The sequence below is a fragment of the Panthera uncia genome, chromosome B1 (assembly GCF_023721935.1).
Source record: "Panthera uncia isolate 11264 chromosome B1, Puncia_PCG_1.0, whole genome shotgun sequence".
Classification (NCBI taxonomy): domain Eukaryota; kingdom Metazoa; phylum Chordata; class Mammalia; order Carnivora; family Felidae; genus Panthera; species Panthera uncia.
Window position 1 is genome coordinate 53,048,275 of NC_064811.1, and position 12,748 is coordinate 53,061,022.

Genomic DNA, 12,748 nt, shown 5'->3' on the forward strand with positions numbered 1-12,748 from the left:
TCACCGATGGTTTATAAACAGCATTATCACCTGTGAAGTAATATCAGAGATGTGTGCTACCTCTTCTATAACCTGAGGGATAAAAAAGCTGCTGACCATAGAAAAGACCAAAAAAAAAAAAAAATTGGCAAAGCCATAATCTTAAAAATCATCATGCTCTTCTTTCCCACTGCAAAGAATGCCTTCACAGAGTTAAAAGTCCATGTCTATCAAAGTAATATTATTTCAGGGAAAAAATATTCTAACCCCTGGTAAATACCTGTCTTTCCCACTTAAATAGTATCTAATAAACGAAGAAGTCTGGACAGACCCTCAGCATTTGGTATAAGATTTAATTAGGGCTTATCTCTTGGAGTGCCTGGGTGGCTCAGTCGGTTGAGCATCTGACTTCAGCTCAGGTCATGATCTTGCGGTTTGTGAGTTCAAGCCCCACGTCGGGCTCTGTGCTGACAGCTCAGAGTCTGGAGCCTGCTTCAGATTCTGTGTCCCCCTCTCTCTCTGCCCTACCCCTGCTTGTGCTCTGTCTCTGTCTTTCAAAAATGAATAAACATAAAAAAAATTAGAGCTTATCTCTTTAATCAAAACAAAAAAAATAGCATGTTATCTGTATTCTACCATATATTCAGTGCTTACTAAGTGCTAATAGACATTCTTCCAAGAATTTTCTTTGTATCAGCTTATTACATCTTCCTAAACAACCTCAATAAATAGAGCTATTATTGTCTCTATTTTGTAAATGAAAGGAAAGAAACTAAGACACAATTAACTGAATCCCATGTACCACACAGTAGCAACTCTCTTAGACACAGCTTAAACTCCCTAAATCTTTGGTGAACAAATAAATTAATTCTATAACCTGACACTAATTACACAGATCTAGCCACCATTAATAATGCTCAAAAATATTAATAAGCATGCTATAAATGCTTATTGATTGCTATTGCTTGGGGAATGACACATATTTTCCTTCTTAATTCAATACTAGAGAAAAGAAAGGCTGTATCCAGCCTAGCCAGTTCCTTTTAGGACATTTCAACTTTCAAAGAAGGCCTGTAGAAATACAGTTATCTATATTTATACAGATTGATATTTTCATATATATGTATCTGTGTATATAAATATATGTATATGGAGAGCGAGAGGAAGAGAGATTTCAAATAGTTAATCTGCACTAAAAGTATATCACTGCATTAGGAATAATATACAATGCTGTGCTCTCTTTCCCTCTATGTCTGAATCATCTTTCATTATTGGATAAAAGATTGATTTGGCTGGAGTTAGACAAACCCAGGTGGCTCCCTGATGCTTATCGTGTGCACATATTGTCTAGCACCTGCTGAATATTACTTCATTCTGTTCTTTTCTGTAATAGCCCTTTAACCACAAAATTAATAGTGTACTCAGAGGTGTACAAATGAAAACTAAGCACACATTATTTCAAATTGTTATTATTTCTTTCAGATTGGCTTGAAGGCATTTCACCATTTTGGGACCCAAAACTGGTACATTTGTCTGGTACCACATGGTCAAGCAGAGTCATAATTTTCTCTCCAATATCTGGTGCAGTTATGGTTTCCTTATAAAATATGCATGCCTTTGAGTGAAGAGATTCTAAATGGTAAATATAAATGACTGACTTTTTGTGTGATTTACTCTTTCTTGTTATGACTCTATTTTAAAGTGTCCCATTAATATAGATTTATTTATATGGCATGGGTTGGGTGCACAGAAATGAGACTTGATTGCACTTCAGAATGAAAAGAAAAAGGTTATAAAAATGTAATCAGTGTTTATAGTATGTGTTTGTATGTGTGATTCACTGAAAATCCACAGATACAGGATTTACAAGAGATTCTGTATGAGGAATAAAGATGTGTTTGGATACCCTCAGGCAATTGAGTTCAAAACATAGAAAGTTAACCTACTAAAAATTCAATTTATATAATCTGTTACTAATTATAAATTGCAATAATATAAAAATTATACATTGAAGTAAGTGATCTATAATTAACATTGTAATCTGTTATTAATTTACCTTAAATACTTAATGAGTTTCTCTTATAATTATTCTGATACTAGATTTTCTTGGCAAACATGAAAGATGAAGTTCCTCAAAGAGATCTTCATCTGTGGAAGGTGGGAGTGTATAAACAGATAAAAAAGAAAATATAAACAGAGATAATCTGATTAGAAAATTCTAAGAAGTTCCTAGAATTCTGATACTCTAGTGTAAGCAAGATTATAATTTAGATTATTTGGTCTATCAAAAAAAATCATCAAGGAACTGATAATATTCAGACAAAGCTAACCCTGCAATATAACAACCCCTTAACCATGTCATCACAAGTTTAGGAATAATGATCTCTTAGATTTACTTTTGGTTGCTTTTTGTGAGACAGATTTTTGTATCTTTGTTTCCCCATGTGCTATTTCTGCTCGTTTTAAGTGAAATTTCTAAAAAAGCACAAAAAACAAAAAACCCACAAAGAAACAAGCATAGCACTTGTGTGGGTTAATACAAACTTTATCAGTAAATGTTTGCATGCTCCTCCAGTGTTATATCATGTTAATATTCCTAAACCCTGAATACCAAGTTATTCAAGTAATAACCAGTCATCCAGCATGATCCTAATTAGTTTGTGAACTTCCCTACAACTGAGATATAACACTTGAGAAGGAAGCACCTGCTGAACCCTGTGATGAGGAGGGATCTGTGTTTTGGCGCATCTCCAATATTTAATTAACATGTCATCTTTTATTATGTCTCTGCAAAGCATCTAAATCTTGTACAACTTAAACACGCTAAAAATATTTCGAAACCCAACCTGGCATTGATTTAAGGTTAGTCCCCTATGGGCATCATATTATTTTTTATAAATTACAATGTTTTTCGGCTTGTGAGAGTGTTTTGTCCTTTTTATGGTTAACGTTTGGGCAAGTCCAACTCACAGAAATTTTAAATAGATTAAGCAAAGCAAACTCAGAAGAACGTGATTCTACCTCATTTACACATTGCATTTGTAATTATTCTTTTCAGTTAGGTTCAAAACTCAGAAGTTAAATACCTTGAGCAATGTTTTGCGTTAATGAGTCCCAACTACAACACAACAGTCAGAATGATGACACAGCATACTTTAATTATATAACGCAAGGTAGGTCCTGTACACAAGAATTCTATTTCACTAGAATATCACTATTTTGTGTGTGTGTGTGTGTGTGTGTGTGTGTGTGTGTGTGTGTGTGTGTATAATTACCAGTTAAAATAAGTAGTCTATTTCAGGAGTTGCTCATGAGTATAGAATCCTAAATTAAGGTCGGATTCAGGGTCCTCTACGTGATGTGGTACTTAACTCAGATAGGACCCTTTTAACTAAAGTAAATTTGCAAAGCATATCTTTAGTAATTTTTATTAACCTCTCTAAATTTGTCTACTTGTTTATGAATGTGCTTTTGATAAAGAATATTTAGAATAATTAATATTTCCCTAGCCACAATATTTTCTTTTTAATTTTTTAATGTTTATTTATTTTTGACAGAGGGAGACAGAGAGACAGAGCATGAGCAGGGGAGAGGCAGAGAGAGAGGGAGACACAGAATCCAAAGCAGGCTCTAGGCTCTGAACTGTCAGCACAGAGCCTGACATGGGGCCCAAACTCACAAACTGTGAGATCATGATATGAACCAAAGTCGGATGCTTAACACACTGAGCCACTCAGGTGCCCCTAGCCACGATATTTTCTCAGCCAAGGGTTCTTTTCACTCATTGAAATTTCTATCAATTATTCTAAGGTAATAATCCATTGAAAATAATTAACTTCCATTTGCTATTTCAGACCCAGGGATGACAAGGAGAGAAAACTGGTTGCAGCCTTTTCTGAAAGAGACAGGTAGTCTCCGTATTTCATAGGAGATTTGTGCATAACCCATGAATGTGCAAATTTGCCTACTGCAGAATACACTTGTGTTAAACAGCATTTGTAGATATTTGTGGCGGGTGAAAACTCACAAAGTCTTTCAAAATGTAAAAGATAACCTATTATGATCTGAGTTTTTGAACATAAATTGTCTGGTCTTTCTTTCTTAAAGCTAGAGTAATGACTGCTATAGAATTAAAAATACGCCTAAATGTATGGTATCACCTAAATCAACGTTACATATAAAAAGAAAAAAAAAGAGGATGAATAAATCCATTACCTGTATAAATTGTACAAGAACATAAAATTTCCTAAGTTCTATAACTGCCAGTGCAAACACATTGAAAATGTAACATAAATGTGTTTCTGACTTAGGAGTCGGGCTTTTCCAATTATAAGATGTGACTCAGTAGGTCTGTTACTCCCAGAAGTGACACTTCAATATTCAAGCAGTGAACTACTAGATTATTGCTCCAAAATGCCTGAAAAACTATGTAACTGTTCGAACTTCACCTTAACACTAGAGTGAACAGTCTGAGGCTTCAATAGTTTTGACTTGTGGCAAAACTTTAAACTGCAAATGTACTACCGTTTTTCTGTAATTGTTCACCTTTTTAGAATACCTTTTGCCTAAAACAGTATGAATGAGATGCCACCACAAATTAATACAATGCTTTGCTCACCAGTGTTTCCAGTGTAGATAATTTTTACAAACCAAATACAGGATACAATAGGTGGCTAAACAATAGAAATTATTTGACACTAAATACTTAAGTATATGTAATTCAATTTATTAAATTTCTATATTTTCTGGACATTAGAAATAGCTAATTTGGATATTCTATAAAGTGAATCTATTAATCATCAGTTCCACTGACCTTTCTGAGATATATAATTTTTCAGTAGACTTCCAAATATTCCAACAGATTAAGGCCAAATGTGACGTGCATAATAGGTGAATAATAAATATTTTTGAGTGAATAAATGTAAGAATCATAAGTGGATATTCAGGATTTATCCTCACTTCAATAAAACCCATAGCAGGTTTATTTCATTACAAATGATGGAATCTGCTTTATTATATTGAGATAGAATTCTCAATTGGCTATAGGAGTACAGGAAGAGAAAGTAATATGGTACAAATCAAAGTTATGCCTCAAAATGTGGTCATATAATAAGATTTCCTCAATAACAATAGATCTCAAAATAGACACAAGTGGTGATAGATTTTATCTAAACAGAGTGCAATCAAAACAACAATTTTGATTGAAAGTTATAATGAAATTTTAATTCTCACAATAAGGTTTATAAAAGTTCTAAGAATAAATTTATGGTTTACTTATCCTGATTTTGTTTTTCTGTGGTTTTTTTTTTTAACAAAACATATTAGAGAGCATGCGAGCAGGGGAGAGGAGCAGGAGGAGAGAGAGAGAGAATCTCAAGCAGGCTTCCCACTCAGTACAGAGCCCAACATGGAACTGAATCCCAAGACGCTGGGATCATGACCTGAGCCAAAATCAAGAGTCAGATGCTCAAGGACTAAGACATGCAGGCACCCCATGTATCCTGTTATAATACTAAGTAGTTTTCCCCAATTTTGATTCCAAGTAAACATTTCTCAGATAGAAAACAATGATTCCTGTTACCTACACATATTATAGCTCAATATAATTAGTATTGAGATATAAGTAATATTTGATATTTTCTTATATTCCTTTGCTTCAGGCCAGAGAAGAATAAGAAAATGCATTTATAACACTTAGTTGATCTAGATAATCTGTGAGGATAAAACATTTATAATTAAAAAAAAATTCACCTATTCTGCACATGATGCAGCATTATTTGGTTATTGGCTATAACCTCAATTTGGGAATCACTTTCAAAATGCCAGTATTTATTTCATAAGATTATCTCCACATATTTATCTATCCTTATCTGTATACTTACATACAAATGATTGAAACTAATTATTTGAATACCTTAAACTATTTGTCTTAAAAGACTTTAATGGTTAAAAACAAAATGGCACTTCTTTCCACAGAAAGCTATGTCATAGCAATTAGGAAAACGAAAGGCCAGCAAATTTTCGTGACTGACTCTAGTCAGTAGTCAGTTGAATGCTTTGGTTCATCACCCATACAACCTGCCTTTGGGAAGAAGGCATTCTTGCCTGCACTGCTAGAATACCTTGGAAGGTGAAAGTGACCTCAACCAAGGTTATATGCTTCCCTTGGACTGGCAGTCATCCAATGAGCCATCAGAAGGGACAGTAAATCACCCCAGGCTCATGCCTCAATTTGAGACATTTCTGATGGTCACCCTAACTCCAGAGTTCCATGCAGGAATAATGCTAAGGCCATTATTCCAATAGCATTATTCCAACCACACTGTAATTTTCTTCTTTCCCTACATTCCTGCTTCCTTCCCAACAGATGTTATTCCTGAGAGTATCCCTCATAAGCTTTGTGCATGCAAATCTCTGTTCAGAGTCTGTTCCCAGAAAATCTAAGATACCTTCTGTGTTGGAAGAGGAAAATAGCAGCAGACATTGGGGGAGGGGCAGGCAGTGATTTTCAGACAGTTTTCCTTACTGGAGAATTGGGTATGAGGGCGAATGCTTACATTTTGTCTTTGGGCAGAACAGTTAAGTTAGAGCTGGCCGTAGAGACAATAGGTAGAATTACTTCACTTCAATCCCCAACAGCAAGAATGTAAGTCAGCATTCTGGAGAGAGGAAAACAGGAGAAAATGAAGAGACTGAGGAAGTGTCAAATTAAAAGCTCAGTGCAGATATTCTCAGTGTTCATGTGGCTGAGCGTCTGGAAGTCAAAGCATTCTTTGGTGAACACTAGGAAATATTGACATTGGATTTTAGGATTCAAAATATAAATCATTTTTTACCAGCGGAAAGGGCCAATATTACATAAAGGCAAATGGAAATCACACTTGGTCTAACAAAATGCTTTACAGTTCTAAACATGCCTTCAGTTTTTCTGTTAGCATTCATTACCCTAACCTTCACTATGTAGCTTCAAGCTCTTATAGCAGATGACAAAGGGTTAAGAAATAACACTTAATTTAGAAAATGGTATTTCTTATTTTCTTCTCCATGAATTTGGAAAATACTCCTTGTGTAAATTTTAATAACAGAACATCTATATGCAGCAGAAGTATAGCTTTAGAGTCCCTAGCTTAGTGTATGCAAGCTTCCAGACAACGGAAAGAAATGAGAAGAATTAGAATAGCTTAGATATATGGTTTATGGATTGTGAGCAAAGAGCCTTCACCTTCATGGAGTCCATACCAGTAACTGACAGGGTGCATGACACAGCTATATACCCATACACACACGCGCTTGCCACACACACACACACACACACACACACACACACACTCAAATCTGTCAACTTGATTACTCAACATTGTGAAAAACAATTTCACAGACACCTAAATATATGAATATTTGTACTGTTCAATTGTATAATCAATCTTTATAATTTGAAAAAAGGGCTATTTGCAAAACGAGTTATTAGCCATAGCAAGAAATGTCTCCATATAAAATGCTGTTGAGAAACCAAACAAGAAGGGAACATAATTCAGAAAAATGATCAAATTATTCTCACGTTTAACAGAGCCCTAAAACCTATTGTTGCCATTAAATATGTTTTGTCTTTATTATTTTATAAAGACTTAAATATATTTAGAATGAAGATAATGCTTCCCTGCATTACATTATTACATATCAGGTGAATACAATGGCAATTTAAAGTTTGTAATTTTAATGGTAGTAGCAGAAACCTTTTGCAAGGCTTAAACCAGACTTTTAAAAAAGGGTTTTCAAGGGCTCTTGGGTGGCTCAGTTAAGTGGCTAACTCTTGGTTTCTTCTCAGGTCATTCATGATCTTAGGTCATGATCTCATGGTTCATGAGATGGAGCCCAGTCCCTCGTGGGACTCTGTGAGCCTGCTTAGGATATTCTCTCTCTCTCTCACACTCTCTCTCTCTCTCTGTCTTTCTCTCTCTCTCTGCCCCTCCCCCACTTACACTTGCATGCACACTCTCCCTCTCACTCTCAAAATAAAGTTAAAAAAAGTGTTTTCAGTATATAATGCTGTTATTCCTTAAATATTTCTTTTAAAGACTACAGATTCTTTGGAAATAAACATGTTAGCTGGCCCCTTCTAATGAATTATTTTTACTATTGAAACCACCAATATATTTGGTGGATGTGCTACTATTATTTACTTCTTAATAAGAATATAATCATATTTATTTCTATTTAATTTTTATCCAAATCCATGTTACTCTTAGAGGTTATTTTTTATCTGATTTTTTTAACCCAATGTTTTTGTTTTTAATATCAATGAGAGTGAAGACTGATTACCTAGACCACAAAAGCAATAACCTTAAAATTAAATCAGAGAAATCTTTGTGAATTTTAACATTATGATATATTAATTATAAAATGGTCTTATATCAGTATAAGGATTATAACACAAACTTTTCTTAAAAGAAAAATTCTTAATTTTTCTTCCAAGCAACTGAAAACATTCAAGAAGAATTTAAGTGGAGAATATTTGCACATGAGTCACAAACTACTAAAAAATCACTCTAAATACCACATTTTCAGAGATAAACAGAGACTCTGTTTAGCCTGCATATTGGAGACTTAAAATTTAGCAAAAAGAAGGAAAACCATGAATATACTTAACAAGTCTCACAGCAGCAAATATTCTTCTATAACCACACACTAAATACTAAAGTACTTTGGTTTACTATTGGCTTCTATCTTTCTTCCACTTATCCTCATTTTAGAATATATCATGGCCATTTACTTGAATAAGACATGCTACATCACCAAAATAACACACAGATGGAGTTTTAGGATTCATTTTATGATGCATTAATGTGTTTTATAGGCAGATTCACACACACTGGAGAAAAAAGAGATTATTTTCAAAAGTCTGTTAAGACCTATGAGCTATATATTTTCTATGAAATCATATCATAAATGCACAAGACCATAATAAGTTAGGGAGTTGCAAGGGGCATAGATCTCCTAAGTTAGAATGTGCTGTGAAAGTCCTACAGAAACATTTCTTAAATTGAGGATGATGATATGTAGGAGATGGAGTACTGAAGGGCATATGAAGGGTAAACTAGGGATGCAAAAAGTAACCAATTGTTGTGGCTAGAGAGAATGACAAATCCTATGAAGGTGGGAGTAATCCTTTGCCCCCTATCTGAACATGTTCTCTTCCTGAAAAGAGACATTGAAAGTTTAATAGGGATCACCATGATGTTAAAAGACCACATAAGGCATAGTTGCATTATTCTTTGGCAGTTACTTAAAAAAAATTATATACAATTAATTTGCCACAGCTACTTTGTTTTATGCTAATTAAAGCCTAGATATTTGCTCTTGTATGAGATTAGACTATCAGCATTAGTTCAACTTGATTCTGGAAGCCTGCAATACTGTGTTTATTACTTATGTAAATTTGGTTAATTACACACCAACTCAGTTATTTATTGCATTTCAATTAGTATCCTTTTAATAGTTACTAACTCTTTAATTAACTCACAAGAATAAGAGGTGTCTTGTTAAATGTAAATTAAATAGATTTAAATAGACAATAGATTGCAAATGGTAGATTTACTGCTAATGCTATAGAAAACTGTTGTTGAAGAACTAAATGTACTCAATACCATCTGCCTTCATCTCTAGGCAAGAAGAGAATTGTAGTTTCTTTAGAATCCTTTTTAGGCCAAAGACCAGACCAAGACAAAACCAAAGTATGGCAAGTTTTTGTTTTGTTGTTTTTGCAAGAGTGTGTTAAATGTAATTTTGAGTTTTGGCTTATTACTGATGAAAAATTCAAACAAAGAGAGAAACGTAAAATCTTTCTTGAGTGTGGCATTACTTCTAAAATGAACATTAAAAGGCTTAAAAATAATCTATGATCACTGATTTATCTGTCCAGTGTACAAGGGAGCAAACTACTACAGCTCTTCCTTAAGTGCTCCCTTATGACCTAACAAGAAAATTAATTACCAGGGCACGACTATATGGCAACAACCATGACTATGAGGAAGACTGAATGTCAATGGGCTGACACTGTAACCCAGTTTTGTGAACATAAATATTTCTTTTTTAGCTAGTTTATTTCTCAGAGGTGAAATAAAGACTTGGCTAAGATTTAGAGAGAATCTAATTTCATTTAATAGCAAGTTTTACTCCTCGCAAAGGGAGTTCAAGAGCATTTCTGGATTCTGTTATTTATGTCTTGTGACTGACAGAGTCTGTCACTGTAAACACCCACAATAGGTGGAAGGGGGTTTGTACATATTCCTCTGCTATATCCTCCACACTTTGGATGTAAAAAGGTTTAAAATGGAGGAAAAATATTTTAAGATCTGTTGGGCCAAGGTTTGGTATACCTACTGTAACAGAATAATACACCATATAGTTATGCTGACATAAATTCCTGAAATTTAAACAAAGTATTTAGTTTTTTCTTCAAGATTATAATATCTCAAAATGATGAAATCAAACAGTTAAGGCAATAATATCATCAAATGTAAAATTAATGGAAAAATTATTTAAAAAACACCATCATGTCTTCGGCAGTACTCAAATTACATTTAAGTTTTATAATCACTGTCAATATGACAGCCTCAGATAGTCCCCTTTTCCTCCTTTCTTTTACAGCTTCCAAGATATTCTGTTTTTCTCCAGGAATTAGTGAACTGGAATAGTATCCATCATAGAAGATTCTGACTGCAGGCAATGTTATACTGTGAATATTACATGAGACTACTTACTACATTCTACATTTTCCTTTCTATCATTACTTTATATCATTTCAAAATGATAAAGTTTTCTACTAAATATTCATTTAAACTTTTTAAAAATAAAAAGTTCTATCGTCAAATTCCTTTGCAGAACTCAAGTGCGTAAAAAAGGTCTACAAATTTCTTGAGGTAATTAATCTTGGCAATATTCTCTAAAGAATATGCATCTTGCTCTTCCCATGAAATTCTTTCTAAAGAAGCATCCTGAGGATCTATTCTTAGCAAAACTTTTCTAACCAGAATATCAAATGGTATAGCATTTACATTCTGGAGCGATAGGTCTGAGTTTGGGTCATGCCTCCAACAATCAGCATCTAAATGAAATGGGTAAATTTCTTAAGCTCTCTAAATTCAAATATTTAATTTTCAATGAGGATAATAATTATTAACATCTTAAGTTTTACATGAGGATTTATTGATATATTACGTGAGAATTATTTGCCAGATGTTTAATGCAGTGTTTGGTACTTAGTAATTGCTAAATAAGTGATATTGTGCCTATTAAAATATTAAAGGGTTCTGTTAGATTTAGGGACAGAAACATGGTGCTATATGCAAATAAGAAAATATATGCTATTATACTTTGTAAATGAATAATTATTTCCCAGGTTTAAACTATAATTATTTGAAAAATTTTTTTTTCTTAAATTATGTAGCCACAAAACAAAATAAAAATATTAATGGCTTATAGGGACTCTACCTACAAGTTATGCAAAGACATTTTTATAAGCTATTCTTTCATTAGCGAAGACAACTTTGATAACTACTTTATGCAGTTTAGTTCCACCAACTTAAATATTATTTTACTTCCTTCATATCATTACTATTTATATATATTTATTTGAGCAAACCATGTCACCGTACTACCCTGAGCCCAATCTTCCAGAATTGTCCTACCTCTGGAATCCTAAAATCTATTCCGCACATATTGCACGACCTCACCACTCTTCCTAATGTACCTACCAAGCCACTGTCACTTTTCAACAGTGAAGTTTTTATCTGGTTTGGGAGAGACCACTGCATGTACAAGGCTTAGAGGTACTCAGCTCCCCGAGTCCACAGCTCCAAATGTTTGTATAGCTCCTCATCCTGACATTTTTTTTTTTTTTTTAGTTTCAAAGAATGGGAAATGTATTAAACTGTTCATGTATAATTTGATCAATGAAACCAAGGGATATTTTAAACTAAATTCTACATCCAATGTGGGGCTCAAACTCAAAACCTCAAGATCAAGAATTGCATGCTCTACTAACTGAGCCAGCCAAGCACCCCAAAATCTTGTTCTTTGCAAAGATAAATAAAATTGATACAACTTTAGCTAGACCTATGAGATAAAAACAGAAAGGACCCCAAAGAGAAGTAACAACTGACACCACAGAAATACAAAGGATTGTTAAGAGTATACTATAAAAAACCATATGCCAGCAAACTGAACAACCTAGAATAAATGGATAAATGTCTAGAAACATACAACCTTCCCAAACTGAATTAGAAAGAAATAGAAAATCTCAACAGACCAATTATTAGTAACAAAAGTGAATTGGTAATCAAAAACCTCCCAACAAACAAAAGTCCAGAACCAGATGGATTCATATGTGAATTCTACCACTTATCATTACCCTGATACCAAAACCAGATAAAGACATATAAAAAAGGAAAACTACAGGCCAAGATTCCTGATGAATGTAGATGCAAATCCACAACAAAATATTAGTACACTATATTTAACAATACACTAAAAATAACATTACCACTATCATTCAGGATTAATTCCCAAGATGGAAGGATGGCTTAGTATTTGTAAATCAATCAATATGATAGACCACATCAACAAAATAAAAAATAAAAATCATATGATCCGGCTGCCTGGGAGGCTCAGTTGGTTAAGCATCCAAGTCTTGATTTCAGCTCAGGTCATGATCTCATAGTTTGTGAGTTTGAGCCCCGTGTTGGGCTCTGCACTGACAGCACAGAGCCTA